Genomic DNA, 25,919 nt, shown 5'->3' on the forward strand with positions numbered 1-25,919 from the left:
CTGAGGTTCAAAGTTGATTCTTGTCCTTGGAAACAGCGCTTACTACAAGATCCATCACGTAGCTGTTCTGCAGCTTTCGGTCTTATCACATGGCCTTTATCAGCAGATGTTTTCTGTGTTCCCATCAAGATATTGCGTAAAGAACACCAAAGACGCCTTAGTTTTTAACTTAAAATCATCAATCTAGCATTTATTGACTCAAACATTCAACATCTAAAAGTCCAGAATTTGACTGCAGGTGGTCTGTATACCACCTCTTAATAGGCTGATTGAGTAATATATCACATAATCAATTGAAATTCATCCCTCCCTGCTTAAGACCTCACAGTACTGAATCACAGCGGGAGACGAAGCAAACTGTCTTGTATTACTTTCTCAGAAAGCCGGAGCTTCTTTTGATCACTCGCTCTCGAGCTGCTCGCTCCTCGACACCTCCAGCGAGCTGGCAGATCGACCAGAAGAAGGGTTTCTCCTCCTCCTCCTCCTCCTCACTCGGTTGTACTACAACCCCTTCTTTGTTTTCCTTCGCTCTAATGGCTTCTTTATCATTTCTTCCTCTTGTTTTCAAAGGCCATGCAGTACTTGACTGGCCGTAAATCTGTTTGGAGACTAATCTGCCACTACCTACCAGCTGCTCTCTTGGCACTTGCCATGGCCAACATTCCCGTTGCCATGGAGATAACCAGTCATGCCAGTTACACATAAGGCCTGGCGCCACGCCGAGCAGGCCGTGTGTAGTGAGCGCGCGCGCGTGTGTGTGTGTGTGTGTGTGTGTGTGGATAATGTGCGTCTGTGTTATTAGAAGTCAAACCGTGTGGTCTGTCAACCGCCAAAGAAAGAAGAGGTTCTTGATTAACTGCCATTACCAGCTGTTTGTCAGTCTGAGCCGGTTAAGTGGTTGCACGCTATACGGTATTTCTCTTCTGTTTGTGTCTGAACACAAAGTGCGGCGGGAGAGTCGGCCGAAGTCGATTGAGCGTTGTCTTTTGTGTGACGGTTTAACTGTAGAACACAAAGTCCATGCAGCCTTTCATCCTGTCTGCAGGCTCAGGACTGATGGGGGTCAAAATAAAGCTCCTATGTAGTCTTTAGAAACAGAAACGTCACCTGTGGCATTTTGTGCCATCCACATGCATCACAGTTGAGCCTCTGTCTGCAGCTGCTGTTTAGATTAATTCAGCACTTTGTTTTGTGCTGCTCTTGATAAAGTAAGTTAAAGGAATTGTTAGAGTAGGCTTATTTCTCTGTTGCAGAGAGTTAGATGAGACGATTGATACCGCTCTCGTGTTTGTACGGTAAATATGAAGCAGCAGAAGCTACAGCTGTCTGTTAGCTTGGCCTAGTACTAAGAATAGAAACACAAACACAACAAAATCTCCCCATCAGCCCCTTTAAAACGCACTGTCTGTTGTTTAGTCTGTACAATAACGGACACGGGCGGTTATGTGCTTGGCTATTTTGTGACCTAAGCTAAGGTAAGCTAAGCTAGCCAGCTGCAAGTAGTAGCTTTATATTTTAGCTGTCTAGCTATGTTTTGTAGCTGTGAGGAATTTTAAGTTAAGTCGGACATCGAGTGTGAATATAGTCTACCAGTACAACGATCAACGACTGCTTTTATTTTGAAAGTTAGGCTTTGGCTGCAGTATCTTATTGTCTGTGCTGTATGTGGGTTTATAAGAAAGAATAAGATAAAACCTTTACTCACTTTTTAAGAAACCTCTTTAAGAAGCCATACGCCCAGTTATTAGTCATTTTTCTACACAGTAAACATACTTCTTATCCAAAACCAAACAACATTTAGGACCCATGAACTCAGAATCTCTCAAATCACACAAAATGCATTTTCGTGCCAGAAATGTAGGGCAATCTTTATCAAGATGTGTCTAAAATAAGTGAGCGTGGGTCATTTGTTATGGTTAGAGAAGCGTTTTATTATGAGCCGGGGATTGTGGTGAACTGATGTGCGATATTTATGTAGTGTATGATTACAGTATATGTTTTATTTTTTTACTATCGTCACATGTTGGAGACTTTAATTTACTCGGTTAATGGTGCGTTTAACGTGCAGCATTAGCCACAGAGGCACTTTACTGACTTTCTGCCCTCTGAATGAGTTGTTGGAGCTGTGAGTGAAAGATGAAGCTCGTGAGGATTTTAAATGCATTTAGTTATTTATTTATTTATCTTTACTGCCAAGTTTGTTTTTCTTGGGGCTTGAGTGTGCAAGCGCAGCCCAGGCTGTATCACAAACTGAGCCTTTGATGTGTTAGGAAGCTGTGAGTGAAAGGCGTTGAATCTGTAGCTGCTGTGAGTCACACAGGGTTGGGACCCAAAAAAAAAAGACAAAACTAGAGAAAAAGCTTTTGTTGTCCATCACACACACTCACACGTAACCTTTTATTTTTTATTTTCCCATGTCTTCTAGGTATGCACGAGGCCTTTCATTGAACACGTCTTGCGACACGTGCAGGGAGGAAACCGCTGTGGTTCGGTTGCTGCGGAAACCAGGTGAGAGAGCATGTGTTGTGTGTGTGCTCTGTTGATGACATCACACATTCCATGACGTCGACGTGGCAAAAGCAGAGAGGTGAGGGGGCGAGCTCAGACACTGTTCAATTGATCCAGTTTAGACCACAAAGACCCGTTTAAGAGGAAAAACCCTGCTGTTCCCAATATCATCCATTTGTTCCTCACACATCACAAATACAGTATAATTCTGTATTTACTCTTTTTAGATGCAACTTTAATGTCATTGCACAAAGTGCAAATAGCTGAGACGACTAAATGCAGTTTAGCATCCAACCAGAAGTGCAGAGAAATGTACAAATGTATAGTTTGAAAATCGAATATATAAAACCTAGAGACCATCTTGCAATGGGATCACACCAGCTGCGGCACTAAATTGGGCCAGTGGCGTAAAGTCTGGGGAGGCAGGGCCCCTTATCCGCCTTTGCTCGGACCACAACCATCTCCGAGACTCTGCCTTCATTTTGATCTCAACTACAAATCTGTATTCTATAAATAACCTTCCCTCGCAACTTTCAGCCTGAGCTTCCTGGTGGCCTAGTGGTGGTTTAGATGCAGTATAACTACAATGTCACTGGTTTGAATCCAGCTGGTAATAATATGGTCTCAGCTCCAGTGTGTTATAGTCACAGCTTAACTACCGTTCCTGCATTCGTGCATGTGAACAGAATCAAAACCCAAGATGTCAAAGTGGATGTGAAGTGATGTTTTATTTGATCTGCATCTGATTCATTTATGGTTATTCTTATATTCATTCCCTGTCGATGTCGTTCCTCTGATTATCGCGTTGAACTGTGCTGCGTCACATGATGCATTGATTTGAGATCTGGTTGATCTGAGCTTGTTTTGAATCAGCAGTCTGTTCATTACCGCCTCGTGTTTATTGAGAGAGCTTGATGCTTTTTGTGAATCTACAGCAACCACTCGTCATGTTACATCTGGTTAAAGACAAAAAAATTATGAGTTTCGACATTCTCACCTTTGAATACTTCTTTTATAATATCACAGAATTGTATGGATGATTCATTCATTCAGGATTTAAGCCTTTAAACCCTCTTTTATCACCTTCCTCCATTTTGTTTGACTGCAAGCAGCAGATAATAGGAAGCGGTCTTTAAAAACATTCCCACTTACCTGGCACTCATACATGGATTTCCAGTTCCCTGGTCTACAGATGTGATTACACTGAGGTTTAAGTCACCCCTTCCAGACACTAGAAGAAGAATTACAGTCTGCTATTCAGGTTCAGCTCAAACTCTCAGCAGGCATCTGCAAGGATGAACCTATTAAGCTGCTTGTCACAGGGCTAACAAAACAGCAGTACGTCCTGTGATGAGCCGATGAATCGGTGGTCAATGGATCCACAGGAGGCGTCGGTGCTCTAATCTCACGCCACTACCTCTTGACAATAAATGAGAGATGGGAAAACGTACAGTATCAAGTGGGAGAACATGCTGCCGTGACGCACTCTGAAAAGAGCCAGCAGAGGAAATTCGGAAAATTAGTGCGACCACAATAGCAACATACCCCTTACTTTAAATGGATCAATGAAGCCTGCCAAGTGTCCAAGAGGGTAATTGAATGAATCTGTGATTAAATGAGCGAGGCATGAGTTTCGTCACGGTCATCTAAATTAATCCCTGCACCCTGATTTGCATGCATTCAAATGCACTGTCATCAGAAAGACGACTAGAACCCGCATGGGAATGATTTGCCGGTGACTTGCCAACGCCGGCTCTTCTCTTTAGTCTGTATTAAGCTCCTGGCCTGGGGCCATGGCGGGAATGTGTACTGGAGGATGGCCGCGTGCCCTCTCTCAGCTGCATCCTAATCTTACCCCCCAGCCACAGGCTCGCTCCGACCCCGCGGCCCTGCCTGTGCGGTCCAGCAGATATTTTTTCTTCTGGTTCTCTCCTGCCCCCTAAAGCACAAACCGTAGAATCAGCCTGTGATGGTCAGTCCTGGTGGATCTCCTGATTTCCTGAGGCATTTTCCATGAAAGCAGGTGGAAAATGCGACTTTCAGCTTCGTACGACTACCTTCCCTAATGCATTGAGTGTGCTATATGATGAACTTTACATTACAGTAAATCATTTTCACTGTAATCTTCCTCATTGTCTGCATGAAGATGATAGAAGAGGGAGAAATAGCGCTTGGCAATCTAATATTCCCATGTCGTTGGTTTGTTGGCGTGCTTCTTTGAACCTTCTCGATTCACATGCATTCCTCTCCCAATAGGAGCTGTCACTTTGTGTGGACATTGTCCCTTCAGTGTGTGTGGCTATAGGGAGCGTCTGATGTCCACTCCGGGCCACTTGTCTATGATGTGAATGGGAAGACAATGAGACCCCCAGTGGCTCCCTCTCTCCATGACCCGCCTGGGGTCTGATTTGCCTTGGCAAGGGGGACAGAAGCCCAAAACAAAGCTGAAGGAGTCTCCAGTGAAGGGGTACAGAGGTCAGCCCCAACGCCCGACTAACAGGCCCGTCCTCTAGTTTGGGCTCCTAAATGGGGAAGGGACACAGAGGCGTAGAGACAATGGGATAAAAGGGACCTCCAAAACCATTAAATTCTGAGGAAGTGATGGCCGTGAATGATGACAGAGACTGAATAGAGACTCTTGAGGTGGGAGGTACGCTCCATTAATGACCATGGATGCTCCATTATGGCAGCCCTGGGAGGTGGTGATGAGGTGGTACATTTTCTCCCATTGGGCCTCTCTTTGCCGAACGAGGAGACAATTCCAGATTGATGCAGGAATCCTGGTCGGGCCCTTATAGACCCCCGCTGTGAACCTCAGAGCAGAGGGACAACGTGACGCTGCCCGGGCCCCTCAGAGGTAGAACGAGTCAAATTAATGTTTGCGTAACGTCAAGCCTTTCATGGCTCCCCTAAAGGACTCTTTGATTGATGGACTTTCCCTTTTACATCGAGCGTACAAGAGGATGCGATCATGGCTTCAAGATAATGGATACGACTCTGATTAGCTTTAGCAATTCAACTTCGTCTAACTTTTCTAAAGGCTAAAAGAGATCAGTGATGTTAGTGATGACACATGCATTGTTCCCTGTCAACACTGATATGAAGGATGAACTGTAGCATAGGGCTAAAGAGCTGAATATGTTGTTCACAGTTTCTAAGACATACCTGCATAAATTAAACATAATCCCTGTTGAAGCACATTTATTTAAGTGTCTACGTTAAGTTTATATTGCCAACATATGTTGCTCGTTTACCTTTAAGGCCTTAAGTGTACTTACGCTTCGTCAATTCTCTCGTTCATTCCTTTTTATATGGACAGTTATTATTCCTCAGATGTAATTGCTAGCCATTAAAAATGTGTTTTTAATAGATGCAATATTAGCAGCGAACTGCAAACCTGAGTGAAGACACGTTATGATCTTTTGCATGACTATAAGGGTCCTCTGTGTGTTGTGGATTCACGAGGGGCTGAACTACTTCTTTGCAGGACGTAGTGACTTCCTTCAGTCTCAATTGATTGCCAAGGAAAGTTGTTTTTTGTAAGGATTTCACTTTTTATTTAGTGAGCTTTAGAGGCACTGGTTGGTGGAATTTGCTCCCAGTCGCTAAGCTAACCAGCTGCTGGTTGGACTTTATAGACAGAAGAGTGGTGTCGTTCTTCTCATCTAACTTCTAAAAGAAAATAAGCGTATATTCCAAAATGTCAAACTATTCCTTTAATCCTTCACTCCTTTTAAACAATCAAAATCATAACATTGTCAAACATCCTTTCATTTCTTATTTCTATTTACAGCCAATGGATTTTTCCTCTTATGACTGACACGGCACCAGACTCTCTGTGTACGTTATCTGTAGATGTAGATGTAACTCCAGATTCATGCTAAAAAGCAGGAGCACGTCTAGACTGTAATCATGTAGCCACAAATAGCTTGATTTAGGGAAGGCAGCCACATGTTTTACAGTAAGAGTCCTTAAAAGCAGCGCTTCACAGCTGGCTGGGACTGCTCAACAGTGCTGTCAGGAGGATTTGACTTTCTCTTTTTCTTTTTTCATGTAGAAAAATGTAGCAGTCCAGCCAAAAATAGGCATTCCACACTGAGAGGAATTGCTTAGAGATGATATTCTATAGCAGTTTTTCAGAACCACACGTGGCTTTAAACCCCTGGGCGGAAAACTTTGAGCAGATATGAGGAAAGGGGCCATCAGCAGAACACTTTTAGAGCATACTTGTGCATATGCATAGAGCAGGGTCAACAAAACAACCAAGCACAAGCTCCATGCATGCCCAAACCACTTCTGCACACTCCTACAAGAGAAAGGGCTCTACAGACTCAAGTGCACTTATGACATCTTTGAGGTTACGTGCTTGACATGTCTTCTGCACAGAAATAAGGAGATGCTACGCTGCCGGAGCATTTCTCGATTCACACCCAGGGTTTGCAAGTGTGTAGATCAATTGTTTTTTTTTCTCCAGAGGTGGTTGAAAATGCCGCAGAGACAGAGGAAGGCGTGGTCTTGGCATGAGGATTCATCTGATCAAAGGAAGTGCACTAAACCTTTCAGCGCTCACTGTCTGCAGGAGGAGATCCCTGCTGCTGACTGAGTTAAACAGACTGCAGCATGAGTAACATGGGGGGGGAGGGGGAGGTCGCCTAGACTGTTAACTAGCAGCAAGCATGCTAATATGCTAATGTTAATATGCTAATTACAATTCCCACACAGGCGCAGGGATTTAGCCTGGGCAACGAGCAATTTAACAAGGGTCAGGTTTCCCCTCTGGGACGGGCAGCAACGATCAACACGGCTGAAGATGAAGCCGTGTGCGTTGACGTTCAGATAAAAAAGATTCACAATCTGAAAATAAATGTATATGCGAATGCCACGTTAATATGTTAGAGTGAATGTATTGCAGATCAGCAAATGGAGACTTGAATTATTGGGTGGAATACAGACTCGGTGGTAGATTGATACATTTTCAGGATAAATTATTAAGGTATTCTGGGGGGGGGGATGCAACATGCTACACAAACAGGCCTCTTCAGGAAATGTCTGTTTTTCGAAAGATTGAGCTGTATTTGTACTACAGTGCCTGCTTCTTGTTTAAGGGTCTTTGTTTGTTAATTAAATTGGGAATTTGCTTTTGTGTCCAGTGCACTGCGGCATACATAATTTAATTTTCCATCCGTAATAACCCCCGAGCCCCCGCCCATGCCTGGTGTCATGGCCCTGGAACGGGTAAACGAGACTTGCTTTCGATTCGACTGTAATTTAAGTCGACTGATGGACAATTAGTTTGGTCTAATTTCCTGGACGGCACTGGTCTTATTGTCACCTTTGAACCGCGGGGCTCGACACCAGTCTGACCCGCCCGGCTGCATCTACAGACGGCCGTGTCGGGGTCAGCCCGGTGGAGAGGTCATCCGGGCTTTGATAGGCCGTCGTTATCTCAAAGACTTGTTTGCAGTGATTTGACAGATGTGCATTCATCACTTTTGTTGTCACTTGAATGTTAAATGTCGCATCAGTGACACGGTGAGGTTGTGAAACGAAACTTGGAAATCTGTAATTACTTAATCTGCTTACTATTTTTGATGAGGAAATGGGACATTCACTGTGTTTGGAGGCTGAACCCATTTTAAACCTTTTAAACCACATTGGCCTCCCAAAAAAATGAAAGGAGTACTTAGCCGCAAAGTATTCCTAAATTGTTCCACATTCCTTTTCTTTTTAATTATGCAAAGACTCCTGCAGCTGTGGTGTTAACCTCCAGACTATTGAGGTTAAACTCTTGAAACTCCGCAGCCGTTCTCCCAATGAGAGCTGTGTTTTTGTTATAAAATGTGTGGGACAGTGTGAAAAATAGTGTTTATTTCAGTTAGCTGTTCATTTCCCAACCACTAGTGTTCAAAATGCCTCACGTGGCACATGACGTGAATGTGAAAGTTAAGTTAAATGACAAGTGACACCCTTTTGTTAGCAATGGGAATGCCCCCACTAATAAAGACAGCCCTTTATCTTCATTAAGGCAAACTGACCTATATGTGTTCCCGTTGTTTTGGCCTCATTAAGGACTTCGTGTCAGCTCATCTCCCGCTAAATGTCTTAAGCCCCGAAATTGAAGGAGAAAGTCCTTTTGCTTTAAACCCATTGTTCAATTTTAACTAATTTAATCGATCATTTAATTAAGATGGAGTACATATAGAGAGCCAAAGTCTCTGCTCCGCTTGCTTTTGCAGCCTCTTATTCTGCATTCATTGCGTCTTAAATGAAGCGTCTTCTTGAGATTTACTAGTCGTGATATTTCAAAATGAAAAAATACAAAATACCTTGTTTAATGTCAACCTACTTATACCGAATAGTACATAATATTATTAAAATGTAATAATATCAAAAATGATACATGTCATATAGTACATCACATTTATATATATTTTTGAAATTATTTTTATATTTTTAATTCAATGGAAAGTAGGGCTGCAACATTTAAATCGGTTATAACAGTCGGGTCTATGTTATGATGCCCGCTGCGGGTTTTGTAGCACATGTGATGAATTACAGTAGATTATCTTCTCCTCTTCTTCTTCTTCTTCTTCTTCTTCTTCTTCTTCTTCTTCTTCTCTGGAGTACGCATTTGAAAAGGTGTTGGTAGCAGAGACTAACGATGCAGGTTCTAGTTTCCTCTCAGGACATCCTGAAAAGAAATCATCCCAATTGTCTCAAAACCCGTCTTATTACCACCGATAACATGATATAGTTAATATATGCACGCGCATGTCATCAGATGCTCAGTGTTTACGGTCAGAGCACACAAACACAAAGCAAGTCGCCCGGAAACAAATGAGCATTGAACAGCAATTGAGGAAGAGGTAATTAGCTTCGTCTTGACGCAGATTGTTGAAGAAACTCGTTTAAAACTCTTTTGAGGAAGAGACTTTCAATTAAAAAGTGCCCCGAGGAGGTTGAATCCTTCCAGATCCAAGAATTAGATCTAAAAGTTTAATCTAACCATTTCAATTATTTCACATTAAGGTGACGATAGTGTCTTTTATCAGCTGCTCTTGAACACCAGACGTGAAGCAATAAACATGGTGACAGTACAGGAAATAGATGCCTTTATTGTGATTTATGTCCCTGGCCAAGAGGTTTACATTGTCCTGGTTCTATATTTAGGTCTGTTGTTGAAAGTTGCTGACACCAAGAACTCGAAACCTGCGAAATTGAAATTCATATGATGAGACAACATGAGCCGTATCATGGAGGACCTGCCTCGCAGTTATTAGCCGTTTGCATCCTGACAAAATGACAATGTGTTATTCCGGGGAGAGGCTCGCGCAGCAACTGCACAAGCAGAAAGTCTGACCCGGGCGATGAAATCGTGACATATGCTGCTACACAGACAGCAGACCCGCCTCAGCGCTGAAATGTATTCACGTCACATGTTCCTTTTCAGTTATTTTGTCCTCTGAGAAAATGTTGAGATACTGTAAGTACACATCTGGACGACAGCGGCGGCAACAGTTACTCATCTGTTTCTTAAGATTAGGACAAGGGTTAAGTGTACTAGCGCAGGAAGGACATTTCTAAGACATTAAAGAGGATGAAAGAACCCCCTTGTATGGCCTTGATTTATGTGTTGTCAGCAGATCTCACGGCGCAGCGATGTAACAGGATGGCTATGCATCTAAGGATAGACAATGTACAGACATAACACAGACACAGACAAGACACTTTAAATGGTTGAAAACAATCACGAGAACATTCATATTCTGATGATCATTTTACTATTTTAGACCAAAGATCTGTGAAGTTGCTGAAAGCTAACGTTTTTTTTTGTCAAAATTGAGACAGGAACCTGTCTTTTTGGCATCTGTTTTAATATATTATGCAATAGAAATATATAATTCTGTGAGGATATATAATATTCACAGATATATGAAATCTAGATCGCTAAAACATTAAAACAGCTAGCTGGAAAGATATAGCCACAGCTATCAAACTAACTTTAAATCATATATTTTAATTTAAACCTATTCAATTGGAGATGAATTAGTCATTGATTTTAATATACGGTGCATATTAGTAAACGGCAGACATGTAACCTCTATAACTATGAAACTATTGTTTGTGAAAAGTTCTACCGGTTCTTAATCAGCCTAGACATTGAGGCATCACAACCTCTCTAGCTGTTGCACAGTTTGCAAACTTCAAACAGCTTCTCCCTATAACACAGCTTCTATAGTAGCTGGTCTCTGCCTTTGTGGATCAGTATATTCTTCCATCCGACCCGCTATAGTTGTGGATGCGGCCCTTGCGTGTTCAGTTGAAACAGCGGGGCTTAGATCCTATGTGAGTTCTGAGAAGCAGCTAGTGTGTGCGGACTGACAGCTGATTGCGCTATGGTTTAATCTTGTTAGGGATTTTCAAAAGTGCTGCGTCCACTCAGATCTGGAGATAGGAGCGCCGCGCAGCCTTTGTGTGCAAAATTTCAACGCTCCCCAAAAAAGGGGGACAATGGGCCCCCCCCCCGGTGATGTCATTCCGCTGTCAGCAAGCAGGGCCTCGCTGCAGGAGAGGGGCCAGGACGGGACACACTGTGACCATCACTCCCACACCTCCCTGACCCCCCTATGAACCAACGTACTGACCGCCGGCGTGAAGTTCAAGTCCGAAAGCTGAGTTGGACGGATGTAACTTCAGAAATATTTCTAACCCTAAATAGCCTAAATCTCAGAAACGACGCTTATGTGTCATGTTTCTTATGATACTTGTCACTCCGGCAGACTTCCAGTCGAGTTCAATTACCATCAGTGCCACGAAAGTGCAGCTGCCCGTGTTTATCAGAGCAGCGTCCTGTCCGCACAGAGCGCACCGACTGTCCATCCGAGTGTGACACTTGTGTTGTGTAATAAAACTACTGCAGACGAGTGACCGAACGGGTACGACCTGCTCGGTAGGACAACAATCGCATGTTGCTGTAAACAAACAGTAGCCACATTTTTGGAGGGAAATCCGTACAGTACAGCTTTTTTATTTTCAAACATATTTATTCTGTTATTCTGTTATTACTCACTGTGATTAAAATGGGGGATTAATGTGGTTGAAAGTGTTTATGGGTGTAATTAGGAGCTATTGGACGACATCTACTACACTGCTTACCCTTTACTGACCTTTGACTCCACTTAACCTGAACCCAACACATGACACAAATTGAGTTTTGGCCCCTTGGCACTTTTGTGTCTTTTTTAACTTGCAATGTGAGTTGTGTGAGGAATTGTTGAGCCAGCTCTACATTCCACAAAAACAACTTCATAAATCTCAGCTGTGAGTGAGTGTGAGTGTGTGTGTGTGTGTGTGTGTGTGTGTGTGTGTGTGTGTGTGTGTGTGTGAAGACGGACAGATGTGTCCCAACTTAGCAAACTACACTACACAGCAACTGCTGTTTCCAGGAAACCGTACGTCGCTGACTTCTCCCCATTTTTGGATGGTAAATCTGGAGACGGTCTGTTGGCTTATGTTACAGTACATAACACACACACACACACACACACACACACACACACACACACACACACACACACACACACACACACACACATTCACACAGTGACAAATATACATGGACACACTTGTGCCACATGCAAGCAGACATCTTACACCTGGTTTCATATATTTAGGAGCATACACATCCAAGTGTTTATGGGTATTTATGGGCTCTGGTCACGTATGTTCATCAGCAGTGCCACCCCCCCCCCCCCCCCCCCCCCCACACACATACCCACCAGCCACACACAACTATTCCTACTCCAAAACGCGTCAGCCCCCGTGGTGTCCGGTTTAAGTGCGAGTCTTTCCTCACTACTGTAAATCATTTGCGTGACCGCTACAACATCGGCAGGTCCCACCGTGCAGGAGAGACAGTTACGCGGTAAAAGGACAAGCAGCCACAGCCGGTGCTGTGGAAATATGGAGTTGGACGGATGAAAGACAAACATCCCTTGAGGGGCCACAGGGCTTGAGTTGTGAAATGACTCTGGTGTGGTCAACAGGCAGCCTCTGCCTATGCAGATCACTGAGTTTGTAGGGCTAGATAAAACTAACTTTACTGATCATAAGTTAGTGTTTGGTTGAGTTGTCACGCCAGCATTTAAAGTGCTGAAATAACCACAAATTCACGGCGCTGACCCATAGCAGGCCATCCTCACAGCGCTGCTGTTAGCTTATTAACTGTGTTGCACCATCCAGTCTTACTTATCTAATCACGCTCTGTCCAAGTACAAACTGCTCCACAGAACCACATGTTTAGCACAGATTAATGTTGCTGTATTGGAAGGGAACATGGCACCTTTGAAAAGAGAAGTGCAGTGCAGAGTAAAATATCAAGAGCTAGGGTATGTTAAGCATAGTGGGTGAGAGAAACAACAATAATTTAGACAAAGGGACAACCAAGCGGCTTCTGCTAAAGTGCCAACAACTGCATTCTTTAAATGTCCACTTGAGGCAGATTCCAAAAGCGAGTCAATCCCCTTAAACCTTAATGTTAAAACGCTTTGAGTGACGGGTGGGTGGCGTCACAGGTTGCTAGCTGTCAGCTCTGCTACGTCACCTGGTCCCTCCTCAGCTCCACAAGCCGGGAGTTTGGATGCCAAGATGGCGAAGGCCGGAGCCAAACACTTGGTGTGTTTTAAGGGTTAATCTAAAGACAGAGACAGTGCCAGAAGATTGAGTTCTGGTACTCTTCAACCCAAAAGAGAAACAGCACTCTCCTTTCATTTCATCAAGATAAAGTACAGTAAAAAAACTACAACATATGAATAAATAAAGTTGTCCCCATGACGTCCTCATGGTCTTTGTTCAAACACAAGGTTAACCAAGAAGGAAGTCTGGCCAGATGATGATGCTTCAGAGCCGAGCCGCCCTCCTCATGGAAACCTCCTCTGCTTGAGCTCACAGATAGCTGAAAAGGCTGCCGTGACGTGGGCGAACAGAAACAGACGCTTTGACCACCTGGAACGGAGTGTTGGCGGATGACTTCACGGCAGATCTCGGGGAGGAAGCCGTGTGAAATCCATTGACGACAGTAAAGGGCTGGCCCGGCTCACCGTCCTGAAACTAAGAAGCAAGAGAAGAGGGTGTCGACGCCTCCCGTTCTGATCGTTACCGAAGCAGCAGAGAGGAAGCATCCTCTCAGGTTTAGCACAACAGGGAAGTGGTGGCTCTGTGGTGGGTGTTTGTATCGAGCAACAGCTTCAATCTGGAGGTGTTCAAGGTGCAATTTACTCTCTGATGCAAACTGTGTTCCATGAGAATTATCTTGTTTTTAATGAAAAACTATGATTTTCTCGGGCATCTGGACTGAATGATGACAGCGGTTCAACTAAAGGCCTTTATTGACTACAAAGTGACTGATGTATTGAGACAAGCATAATTCAGAGGCTCCTGTTTGCAATAAGTGCCTTTCATTTATATGAGAGACGAGGGGCTTTTGAAGTGGAAAGAACACCACCTCTGCAATGCGTTCATTAAAAAAGTTATTGTACTTTTCCCCTGAAAGTTCATCATCCGGGTACTGAGTCAAAGCAGTTTTAAGCAGGACCCCTGCACGGCACGTTTACGCTCTACAAAGAGCGCCAATAAGGACAAAGCACACGTTTCCCATAAATACCTGAATTTGGCCAGTTAATGATGCCTGCACAAATGGCCCCCAACCACACCAAATAGCCTCGATTGCTGGTTAATTTATTGGAGACAAGCGCCATACTGAGATCAGTCGGGTCGCTCTCGCTTGTAGCACCTTCATTGCAATGAATTTGCTGACCCCACAACCTCCTGCATACTTCTATAAGGGGCACGAGAGGCCGGAAAAGAGTAGCCCTGCGGAAGAAAACGGGGTTAGCTCACATGCGGTTTGGGTTTGTATGATGTTTGTGTAGCCCAATAAATCAGCTAGTTAGGAAATTCTCTGTGCACACACACACACACACACACACACACACACACACACAGTAGCTGAGAAAAAAAAGCAGCGAGGAAGCCAGATATCCTGAACAAGACGTAGCTGCAGGGAAAGAAACACAAAGTACACATGACGTACAGATGCACAGACGTCATGTCTGTCCAAAGTAAACACGCTACACTCCAAGGATGCAATCCTGAAATGTTTCTACCTGAGATAAAAATACGACATGCATGCGCGTGCACACACTCTCACACATCTCTAGGCACGTCCTGCCTGGCTCATTTTACTGGCATTATCCCTGAGTCAAGGTGAGGCTTGAGTTTCATTATGCGACAGCTCTAATGACCAGGGTGAGGGCTTGGAATTCCCACAACTTCAACATATGAGGAGGATTTAGTTTGGCTCTTTTGTTCCTGACATGAAACGGCACATTGTTAACCGTAGCCTGAAGGCAGCGCGGCCAGAGTGCATGAAAACAGGTTAGGATCACTGACTACTGCTTGTGCAGTAGCGCTTTGTTTTACAATTCATTGTTGGTCCAGCATACCAACCGAAACAACAGATATAACAATTTAAAAATAGAGCATTATTGGCTCATAGTATGCTGCAAATCATCTAGCTATGAAGCTGTAGGACATGAAGATCACAGGTAACGGATAACAAACAAGCAGACTGACGGAGAAAAGGACAACAGATCTGCTCAGTTGTATGTTTAATTGAACGTGATCCATCAAAGACCTGATTTCATATCAAGTAGACACTGCAGAGCTGAAAACAAGAAATGTAGAGACACAAGCACACACCAGTCACTCAGGTGAGTGTGATTTATACGACAGATGTAAAATGTATAGTGAGAAATACATACGAACATGTTGAAGCTACATTACAAGATGACAGCAAATTATAATATCTGAATCGTAGGGATTATAAACAAAGATTTAGTTACATTCTTCTTTTTATAATTTAAAAAACTGCTTTCAGTCCAATTTAAATCACTTCCCTTCCCCTTTTGTAGTAAAAAAACAATAACATGTTTTTTGAATATTGTATTGTTTTTATTATTACTTCTTCTTCTGTGTCGTAGTTTGCTTGGATAATTAATGGGATATATGTTTTATGTTTTACTGGTTTGCATGTGATGGTGTAGATTCACTTTGCGTCATTGAGTATTTGTGTTTATATACACAGTATACTACTTGTTCTGCTCTGTGGTGTTTACTTGACAAAGATCAAAACGTAGCTCTGTTAAATAGGTTTTTTTTCGTAGCGATCAGTAGACAATGCTAATCATTTGTTTGACCGCTGCCTGGTTTATTAAAGATCCGGTCTTTTCTCAGTGTCAATAAAGACAAACCACCACGTGGACTGAGCCTCTCGATGGTTAGGAAAGACCCACTAAAAGCTTCCTTCTGCATAGCGACGGCCGCGTGTTTGTCTGTTATTTGATGTGGGTGAATGTGTCAGGGTCACAGTCAGGAGGTCTCCACCCCGCCAGCAATGGACCCCATTGTTCATGGAGGACCCCCTCTGTGTTATTGAGACATGCTCGTCATCTCCATTATGAAGTGTAATTAGGTTGTTGTGCTTATTAACTCCTATTATCAGAGGAGCCCTGAGATGTCTGCATGTGGCTGGTGGGACGAGGTGGATTCACTGACGGCTGTAAATTCATGTTGGCGTCTTGTTCCCAGACTGGAAGAAGAAACGGGCCAACGTTTCTAACTTCACATTTTAAGACCTTCTCTTCCTCTTTAGGGGACCACACCTGTGGTTTAGCTTGTTTTAGCATTAGCATTCATGCAACAACAGGGTCAACTGGATCCTACATTTCCCACAATGCAACTTGTTAGAAACTTTTCATAAGTCGTAAGAGATTAAAGTCAGACACTTGACAGTCAAGTAAAGCTGAACATAGCTCACTTGGACTCTGTTTAGTTGGAGTGAATAACTGCTGTTGGCGTGGAGAGATGTGTGTAGGAGCCCTTCATTTCCTGCTGAGATAATTGGCCTTCGTACTGAACGTCCTCCGGTGTCACCGGTCTGTGCGCTGGTGGTCCAAACATCCTAACATCTGGTCAACTTCCACTGACTTCAGATTGTAGTTTCTTTATGTTCCTGCTCATAATGAACAGGAAACAATAAGAAGCAGAAGGGCACTCAGAGCGCAGACTGAACACCACAAGTGGAATAAAAGAACGCTTTTATCTGCCCATTGATTTGCATCCTCTTCAAAATGCATTGGGTTCTTACTTGGCCCACGATGCACCCTTCTACCAGATGTAGTTGATGTCTGTGTTGCTTTTGACAGAGAACTGGATCATTTCCACACTGATGCACTTGATTTGTATTGAGAAGACGCAGACATTAATGCCTTAACAGGCTGATTTGCTAAATTATCCTTTTTAATTAACTAACTAATAGCTGTAGCTAATGAATCCACAGCCTGCCTGCTCTCATTAACACAGTTCTTTTCTTTGTAGGGAGGTCTGTTCCAGGGAACATCCACTTCCATGTTATACTGTTATTTTTGACACAGTGCAGGATGGTGCCGTGCAAATTATTATGTGTGCTTAGTATTCGCTGTGTGATTGAGTGCATTTTATCCACCTGTCTTTGTGCAGATACAGTAAATGATGGTTGAGGTTGAAAGGTTGTTAAATCAATACAAACAAATTGCGAAAATACTAAACAGACTTTGCAAATAAATAAAAGGCGTACATGAAATGAACGCCTTTCTGTCACTCAAGCTTCCGATCCTGAAGTGAGGAACCAAAACATCGGATCCGTGTTGAATCATAAATGTCAGACTTCCATCATTTTTCCCACCATTTGAGGTTTCACTGGAGCTCTTTTTACTATACTGCGATATCTCGTTGCCCCTCTTTGTCAGCAGTGGTGTCATTACACCCGACTGCAGAACCGTTTAGCTCCGAATATTCCCATAACGGATAGAAACGTGCATTAATTCACTTTTTCTTTTGCAGATTTTTACGGGAATTGTGTGTAAAAGTCTTATTTGTAGTCACATATCTGGTGTCATTAAAGCTTTTAAAACGCGTGTGGTTGTCTAACAGAGCAGTGTTCCTGGATTGCTTAGAGGAGGCCATGTATATTCTTGTGGGCAGTAAGGACTTAAAAGATGTTTTCTACGGCAGACGCACTCGCTGAGGCAGTTTGGAAGTCAACCATAACATGACTATTTCAACCCTTTTGGATGACACTATAACATCAGACAGAAGTCATGCGCTAGACTCACACCTGCAGGACCCGATGGTGCTCCACATGTTAACTCAGTGACCTCCATAGGATCCAGGCACTGATCTCTCAGTGGAAGCTGAGGAATGAGGAGCCGGTTGGCAGGTGAGGAGATGAACAGGAGGGGACGCATGAGTCCTGAATACGAGTCCGTCCTCTCTGGCATCGAGGCCAAACCTCAAACAGGAATGTGCAACCATATCATACCCTGCTAGGAAAGAGCAACCGGAGACGTTCTCCATATAGACCACCGTAATCAAGAGTGTATTTATCTTTGCTGGAAAGGATGAGGGGAGACCTGATCCAGGAGAGGCTATTTCATTTAACCTTTACTAGACCAGACAAAGTGTTTCAGGAACAGATTGACACTTTAATGCAACAATTCAAAAGACCACAACAATATTTACTTCTGTTTTTCCAAACTTTCTATCACACGTTACGTTTTCTCCGAGTCCCATTTGGTTCTCCTGCAGGACACAAAAAAAATAAACATCTTGGATTAGTGAACTCCGAATGTGATGTTCAAACTGAACGAGCCTCTCAACGCGATGGGATTCAAGGTAGCTGCTCAGCGTTTGATTCCTGCGTGCTACCCTGTGAAAGGTCCCTGTTGGCAGGCGGAAGGAGATTGATTGCGACATCAAGGCAAACCACCAGGGTGCTCCGCGCCGTCTGATGGAAACACCGTTTAATGTGGAAGAAGTCGAGGTTAAAAGGCTCGTGCCACAGTGGGAGCGGAGGATGTGGGAGTGGCACTCGACAACAAGCCTCCTCAGTGTCTCTCAGACAACAAAGACACACAGACGCTGTCTTTTGACATTGCTGATCTGTCATTTACCGAGAATCGCCCCCAGAGGTTCAAACCATGAATGAAAATGTCGAGTGGAATCTCTTCTCGGACATGAACTGAATTTCAAACCCGCCGTAGCTGCTTTCGTTGAACATTACATCCTCCTGATATTATTTGATAGAAAACACAATATCATGTATAATGCATCTATGTGATGATAGAGCAGTTATGTGTTAAAGTTCATCAGTGAGCTTCAGTGAACAAGAGGGAAGGATTGTATCTTCTTGTGCTGCATCTTTCCAAACAGACGGCTTACTGGATTTCAGTGCCTGAGGATGAGAGCGGTCCATCGCGGTCAAACATGGAAATATCTCTTAATAACCCTGAAATGATATCTGTGCTCCTCTTTAAGGCTGCTGAAATACCGTTATAAAAGGCCCGTTAAAATCTGGGCACAGAGTAGGAGCCGTGTTAGACCAGTCTTCATATTTACACGACTTCAATGTTGGACACAGTATTGCAGCTGTGGTCCAGAAAAGGTCGGAGCAAAGTAAAGGGCACTAGTGAAAGCTTTTCGTACATGTTGAACAAAGTCACAGACGCAGATCCAGATCTAGCAGTTTTTTGGTGTGGCACATAGTGAGTGAATCTCCCGAGGCCAGGCTGAAACTGTGACCTTCTTGTTGCTTTTAGCGAGACGTCTCGTTCTACACGGTTGGTAGTCCAGCCCTGCTCCTCTTATAGCCACTGGGTACATGGATGACGGTTCATCTGACTAGAAGAAGTCTAGAAAGGCTGCTCTGGGCTCAGTTGATGAATCGTTAAACCCAGCAGGATTTACTTGCTAGCTTATAATTGCTCCATGATTTTCTTGCCTTGTGTTTTAATACATTTTCCAGTAGTCACTGTATTTTCATTCCACGGTAAAATTAGCGTAAAAAGGCAGTGGTTTTTAGCATGCTGTAAAATGAAGCTCTCAGCAGGTGCTTTGAGACTTTGAGAGGTTCTTGTCTTGTTGTTGCAGGTTTAGCAGCCGCAAAAGCCGCACAACCATTTTGTGAATTTGCCCCTCAATATGTTGTTGGTGCAGCACAGCCCTGAAAATAATAAATGTCACTATAGATGTAGATCATAGCCTTTATTAAACATTCACGTGGTTCTACAGGGTCTGCTGTACATATTTCCTGACAAAAGTGCATAAAAAGGGACATTTTGTAGAATCATTGCAACATTTCTTTTATTTTCCTTGTAATTTATTCATATTGGAATGTCAAGATGAATATATAATAGTTTACAGACACTTTGTTTCTGCTTGTGATACATTTTTTTTCTGTTGGTCAGTCTTGCAGGTGGATAGAGGCCAAATAAAAACACGTGAATAATACTACAAAGTGCATCAGTATCAATGCATTAAACAGTCCATTTCTGTCACCCCTCCACACACTCAGCACCAGCAGCCTATTAAGGAGGAAAGCCCTGCAGCAGTGAGGATAGTGGATGAAGTAGGTCTGACGCTGCGGGCCGTTATCTGTCTTTAACTTTACCCCCCCCCCGCACCCCTTTAGCCCCACTGAGCAAATAAACATTAACAACAAGAAAAGACTCCCAGCAGGGCATCGAGTTGTTGTTCCCAAAAAACTTGAAAATAAATTGCCAGTGGGCACCACCACCACCACCACCCATCACACACACCCCACGTCTTCTCTGCCCCGGCCTCAGACAGACGCATCAGGCGAGCAGAGTGGATGATTCCGGCCCTCCCTGAAGTCTCACTGTACTCTCTCCCCATCTGCCTCGCTGAGCTTCTTAAATGGAGCTGCCCGTTGACCCGATTGGGCTCGTAAATCACCGTGATGGCTTCCAGAGGTGAGTTCTCTGCAAGGTAAAAGGGTCATGAAGTGGACATTTTTTCCCTTTTTTCTGCCCCCAATCCACAATTTAAGAAAAAATAAATCCCCTTATATCCTCCATCACTGTGGGGAATGTGTTGGGACAGTTTCTGTACCCACACTCCGTATACTTGGAAATGACACTGAAAGTGAAGCTCTGTAAATGTTGTATAAAGATTGGATAGTCGTAAAAAAAATGTGAAATCTCAAGTTTCAAACCAGGTATGCTGCTCATAAAGTGATAGGTGGTAAGAATATAGATACAGATAGTGTAATTCTGAGAATTGAGGTTTTTGAAAAACCAGTTGGCAAAGGTTTTCAAAGTCACTGGTGTCTGATTATTAAGTCGTTTTGGCCAAAGCTGCTCGTTTGAGTGGACTGATTATTCCCAATAGAACTGCTTTTTCTATACCCAAATCTAAAGAATAGTTCCCAAGATCCAAACTGTACATAGAAAATGGAACAAATACATTAAAATATAAATCGATACAGAAGAACAGGAAATCAGAATAATGAAAATACATATCAGAAATAATAGAGTATATATATCGGCTCTTGAAATGATTTCTATCTAAAAGCAGTGAGGAAAACCAAGTTCCAGAAGTTTGTACAGTATATATTTGGTAACAAGGCCACTAGGTCAGTTATCCTCATCATTATTCATGAAGACAGGGATGATTTTGGCTTGGTGTGGCTCACACCAGTCCGTTTGGTGCTGGCGCTCAAACACCCAGTACTACCCAGGGTGCCCAGCAGAAGGTCAAAGCCTGCAAAGAGGCCAGGTCTGAAATACGCCTGTGTTCAGCCTAATGACCCACAGCACAATTAACACTCTGCAGCTCAGCGGGTCAGCGCGTGGATGCGGACGTGTTTATTGGCTGTTGGCTTTGGTTCCCTAGCGGACCCTGTCGCGCCCAGCTGATCATCTTCCAGACCGGCGCTGGAGGCGGTCCAAGCAGACACATGCACCGTAGTACAGTGGAGCCCAGCAGCCACACAGAAGGAGGCTGACACACATAGCAGCACCAGTGAGACACCAGACAAAGTGATGCTCGCGCGCTATTTTAATCCTCTTGTGATGCGCAGTGAAGACTTTTGTTTTACTTTCCTCGAGACAGGTCTGTAAATTAGGTCTATTTTTGACTCCTCATGCATAGTATCTGACAGCATGAAAAGGTGTGAAGGTCTTGAAGATGTACATGCTCATATAGTTTCCCCACATGATGGCGTGTACAGTAGAGCTCCTCAGGGTCACGGCAGGCAGCTGTTGGGTCCCAGCTGATGGGTAAACAGTAAAGCTCTAGTTATATAATCACATGTTCTGTGCTTTAACCACCTCACAGCTCACATCCCACATAAGACGTCACTGAGTTATAATGCTACTGACCCATTTTTCACAGAGAAAAGTAGAGTCTTTTCCGTCTTTATAGGCCTAATGGAGATGAGCTGCTCAGTGGGTGAGAGGATGCTCTGCTTCGGCTGAAAATCACATAAGCTGCGTGATTTTAAATCCTTTTGTCTTTTATTGACTTTTTGAGCCCGTGCGGTGTTTACTGAGTCGCAAAAGACAGAAGAAAGGATGTTCTGCTGTTTTGGGAGAGCACGAATAACTCGCAGCGTACAGTACAGTATGGGCAGAAAACACCTGCACACCTGCACACCTGCACATCTGTCCCTGAAGAGTTTTACTCAGCTCAATTCTTTCTAATCAGGTGAAGAAACTCCCCCAAGATTCATGCAGCTCAGATCAGTTCTTCCTCCTGTGCGTTGACCGTGCACATGCTGAACGTGCCAGACCCGGTGAAGCAGGTGCACCTCGTCGAAGCCAGATTTTTTAGACCCACTGTCTCCTAGCAACAACACCAGAAGAGCAGAGAGGCACCGGCTCCAAGGGCTACTGCTACTTACCAAAATGTCCTCTGGCTTTGTTTGACTGTTTTGGTAAAAAAAAAAAAAAAAAAATAAGAATCTAGGCCACCGGTTGTGTTGCACCAGACTGAACCGGTTTAGAGACAGAGGACACATGAGTGTGTTCTTGTTTGGGGCTTGCAGCAGGTGTGGAGTGCAAATGAGTGAGGCGTGCTTGTTGGTGTTCTTCCAGGTGATGATCAGGTCACAGAGCCACAGTGTGAAGCTTTTGCTGGCCAGATATCCTGCAGACTGCCTCCAGGCAATCTGTTACTGCACCTCATTATGCAACCAACACACACATGCTGCAAGTGTTTACTTTCCCATGTTGCTGTTTTGACTCCGAACAGTTTTCACAACTAATGCAAAGCACATATTGACGTTGAGAGCAATGCATAAGTAGAACTGTTACTGCCGATCAATATTGATGAACAGTGCCGCCAGAACTGCAACAGCAAGCAATTAGCTATGAATATACATTTTACAGATCTGTACAGATCTTTGTTATTATCTAATCTATATGTAGTATGCAAGATTTAGCATTTTTGGAATAACATGAAGCTCTTAACAGTGAATTCAGCATATTGTCAACATGCATCTCCAAATGTGTTGATATTGATCTCCGCTGATAAAAGGAATGATTAAATAAAAAGGTGCCTGGAAGTTTCCAACAATGTCCTTGAAGTTTCTTGCAAACGAGCTCTGTAATTTGGTGATAATTACTGGAAAATAGAAACGATCTCCAATTCATTCGTTCCAATTACAGTAACCGCTAGCATAGCCGTGAAAGTCTTCTAGTCCGTGCGCAGCAGGTGAGCTGAACATGCAAACGTGAAAATTGTACACAGGCGAGCATGCAATGCAATAAAAATGTAAACGAAGAATGATTTCCATCATAATTGGTTCAAAATTACACAGTTGTTTCCAGGAAACCCTGTTGGAGATAGATCTGAATTGAGGGACCTTTATGAGCTGAGAAAACTCTCCTACATCAGTAACACTGTTTGATAATCATACATGAGTGGAAACAAAAGGGGAAACTTTATATTAAGAGGTTATGTTTGCACGGTGTGTTCATCCATGTGTCTTTGTTTGGGACCACAGAGTTTTGTGCTGCAATTATTTTGTAATTGGCATCACTTACTGGCTAAACATACGTTACTGTATGTTGTCATGTGTAGTGATTGTGTTGAAAGGTAACACAAATGTGAACCAATTTCAAACTAGGCTCATAAATCTGCCACACGTGGTGATTAAAATGACACAGTGATTACTGCTGTGGAACAAAGGAATGCGCTTTAAAGACGTGAGGTATTTGAAGTGTTTTAAAAGTTTCCAGCAGCACACACGGATGAGGCAGTCCATGTTACACCATGAAATGTTATCTATTGTCATTGTGCTTTTATTACAGAGGCCGGTGCTTGATGTGAGTGCCGGGCCTTCCTTTCTCATTATGGGCTGTCCCAGCAGAGATTAGGGGCCTGGGCTGCTGAATGGAGGCGAGAGGCAGCTCTTTTCTCCTCTGGATGCTTTCACTCACCATGAATGAGTGTGATTCTGGGAAATGTGCCCCATGAACAGCAGAGGAAACCCCTAAATCCTGCAGAGCTCCTGAGGGGATCTGTCTTTGACAAACGACTTCCCCCGCGAGGGGAGCGGAGCCTCTAATAAAAAGGGTGAAGGCGTGATCTTCTCCGCCGGCATCGTGAAGCTTCTGCCCCGTTTCTTTTACCAATCTGAAAGCAAAGGTCAATGACAGTGCTACTGCAGGTAATTTATCTGCTTATGCGCTCTCACATATGATATATTGTCCTACATGAAGTCCAACACCGCACACAGAATGGTGAAAGAGGATATTTACAGCAGTAGCAAGCAGTAATTTCCTCTTGTAGCTGCGTAATAATGATAAAAACAACAGTGTTTACAGTTCCAACACAGTCCCGTTTCAAAAGGTCAAACGTCAAAAAGCTGCTGAATGAGTGACACTGACAGATGCTGTCAATCCTAGTGGGGGTTATACTGCCGGTGGTTAGCAGAGGGGCGGGGGGCTCAGGACGGGTACAGACAGCTGAGTGGGCCCGATGCTCTCCAGAGCCTGAGCAGCTGAGACCACGAGGGCCCGTATAGGCAGCGGAGAGCGGCCTCTGGGACTTTCTGATGAGGGAAGCCTGTTGAGGAAAGGAGATGAAGTCTGTCTGCACACTTAGAGCCGTTCCTTAAGCTGAGCGGAAGCCATTACCCAAATCTCCGCAGAGTTGACAAAAAGCTGAGAGCAGAAAAATTGGCTTACCGGCACTCAGCTAATAGACAGCTGTGCTCAAAATAGAAGAAGAAACGTTTGCTGGCTCTGTTCTGTATCTGGAACAAACAACGCACAACTGCTGCACATTATCACGTCTCACCCGTAACGCTGCACAACGGTTTGTATCCAGCGGTTGTGCTATCTGCAGCAACAAGCGTGGCGAGATTACACGCGCTGTGGCTGTGCGGTACGTGACTCGTTGCATTTCGGTTCAACAGTCTTAACAACATACATTCAATTCAGGAAAAGCGTTCACCGTGAGGACCTCCTGCTCTCCGAGACAAAAAAGAAGTCTCTCTGACTGATTTCCAGAGTAAGGAATGCTAAAAGCTCTAAGACATACTTCATGCTCGGGCATCAAAGGATCTTGGGGGTACTCGAATGCTCAAGCTTTCATCTCCACTGCGTTGGTTAAGTAAGCCTTGAGTGAATGATGGGAACACTTCGCACAGGGAGAAAGGGAAAGAGCTTGATGTACAGCAGCTCCATTTTTTTTTTATGAATTTAGCATGAGGAAAACACGAAAATTGACTTCAGCTGAGGCAGAAATGTTTCCTCTTTGAAGCTCTCCCCTGATAGCGATATTAACACCCATACATGTTACACCTACCAACACAAACTACCCTCTCAGGACAGTCTCTGGAGCACCACAGGTAGCGTGGGATGTAAGTGATCTGAGTAGGGCCTCCCTGCAAACCAGAACGCCTCCACACAATAACTCACAGAGGGTCAAGTTGAGCGCTCAATGATGTGCTCAGTTACTCTCCCACCGCAGAACATGACCTCTGTCGGCCAGGATCGCTCCACTGGGCCCACTGTCCTTCCTCCTGATAGCTATCTGAGCAGCGACATCTGTTTTCAGGCTTTTATTTACTAAACGTGGACAGGAGCAGATTCTGAGACTCCCAGGAGTCTCCTTGTTGGGTGTAAAGGGCATTTCAGCATCCATAATCCATAAAATAAGGCATGTTAGACATGAGTGAGTGCTACAATGCTCCTTAGATTAGGTTGTCATATGGTGCGTAGTTCATTAGGGACACCTTCTCCCTTTACAACACTGTCTCATATATATACACGGACCTAAAGAGAAACATTATCAAGGTGTATACCAAAGTGTTTTGTGCAAAAGCAAAGCAGAATTATGATGAATACTGGCACCTTTTTTCAATTACTTTTATTAAAAGATTGAAATATTTTTTAAAAGACAAAATTTCTTCTTTACTAACAGAATAGATGCGTCTTCATTTGCCAAACAGTCACTACTGTGGCTATTAGCTTTCTACAACGAGGAGGAAGGTTAACATCGAAACT

General features: G+C 43.7%; 1 long non-coding RNA gene across 1 annotated transcript in view; it reads left to right on the forward strand.

The window, feature by feature from the left end:
• The first annotated feature begins 2,423 nt into the window (after positions 1 to 2,423).
• Positions 2,424 to 25,919, forward strand: part of LOC137871643 (uncharacterized) — a 32,118-nt gene continuing 8,622 nt past the window's right edge. The window contains exon 1 of the long non-coding RNA XR_011102826.1: positions 2,424 to 2,508. This is a non-coding gene — a long non-coding RNA (uncharacterized lncRNA). The remainder of the gene's footprint in view (positions 2,509 to 25,919) is intronic.

This window comes from Cebidichthys violaceus, unplaced genomic scaffold, assembly GCF_023349555.1.
Source record: "Cebidichthys violaceus isolate CVI_PGR_0920_01 unplaced genomic scaffold, fCebVio1.0.p SCAF_15, whole genome shotgun sequence".
Lineage (NCBI taxonomy): Eukaryota > Metazoa > Chordata > Actinopteri > Perciformes > Stichaeidae > Cebidichthys > Cebidichthys violaceus.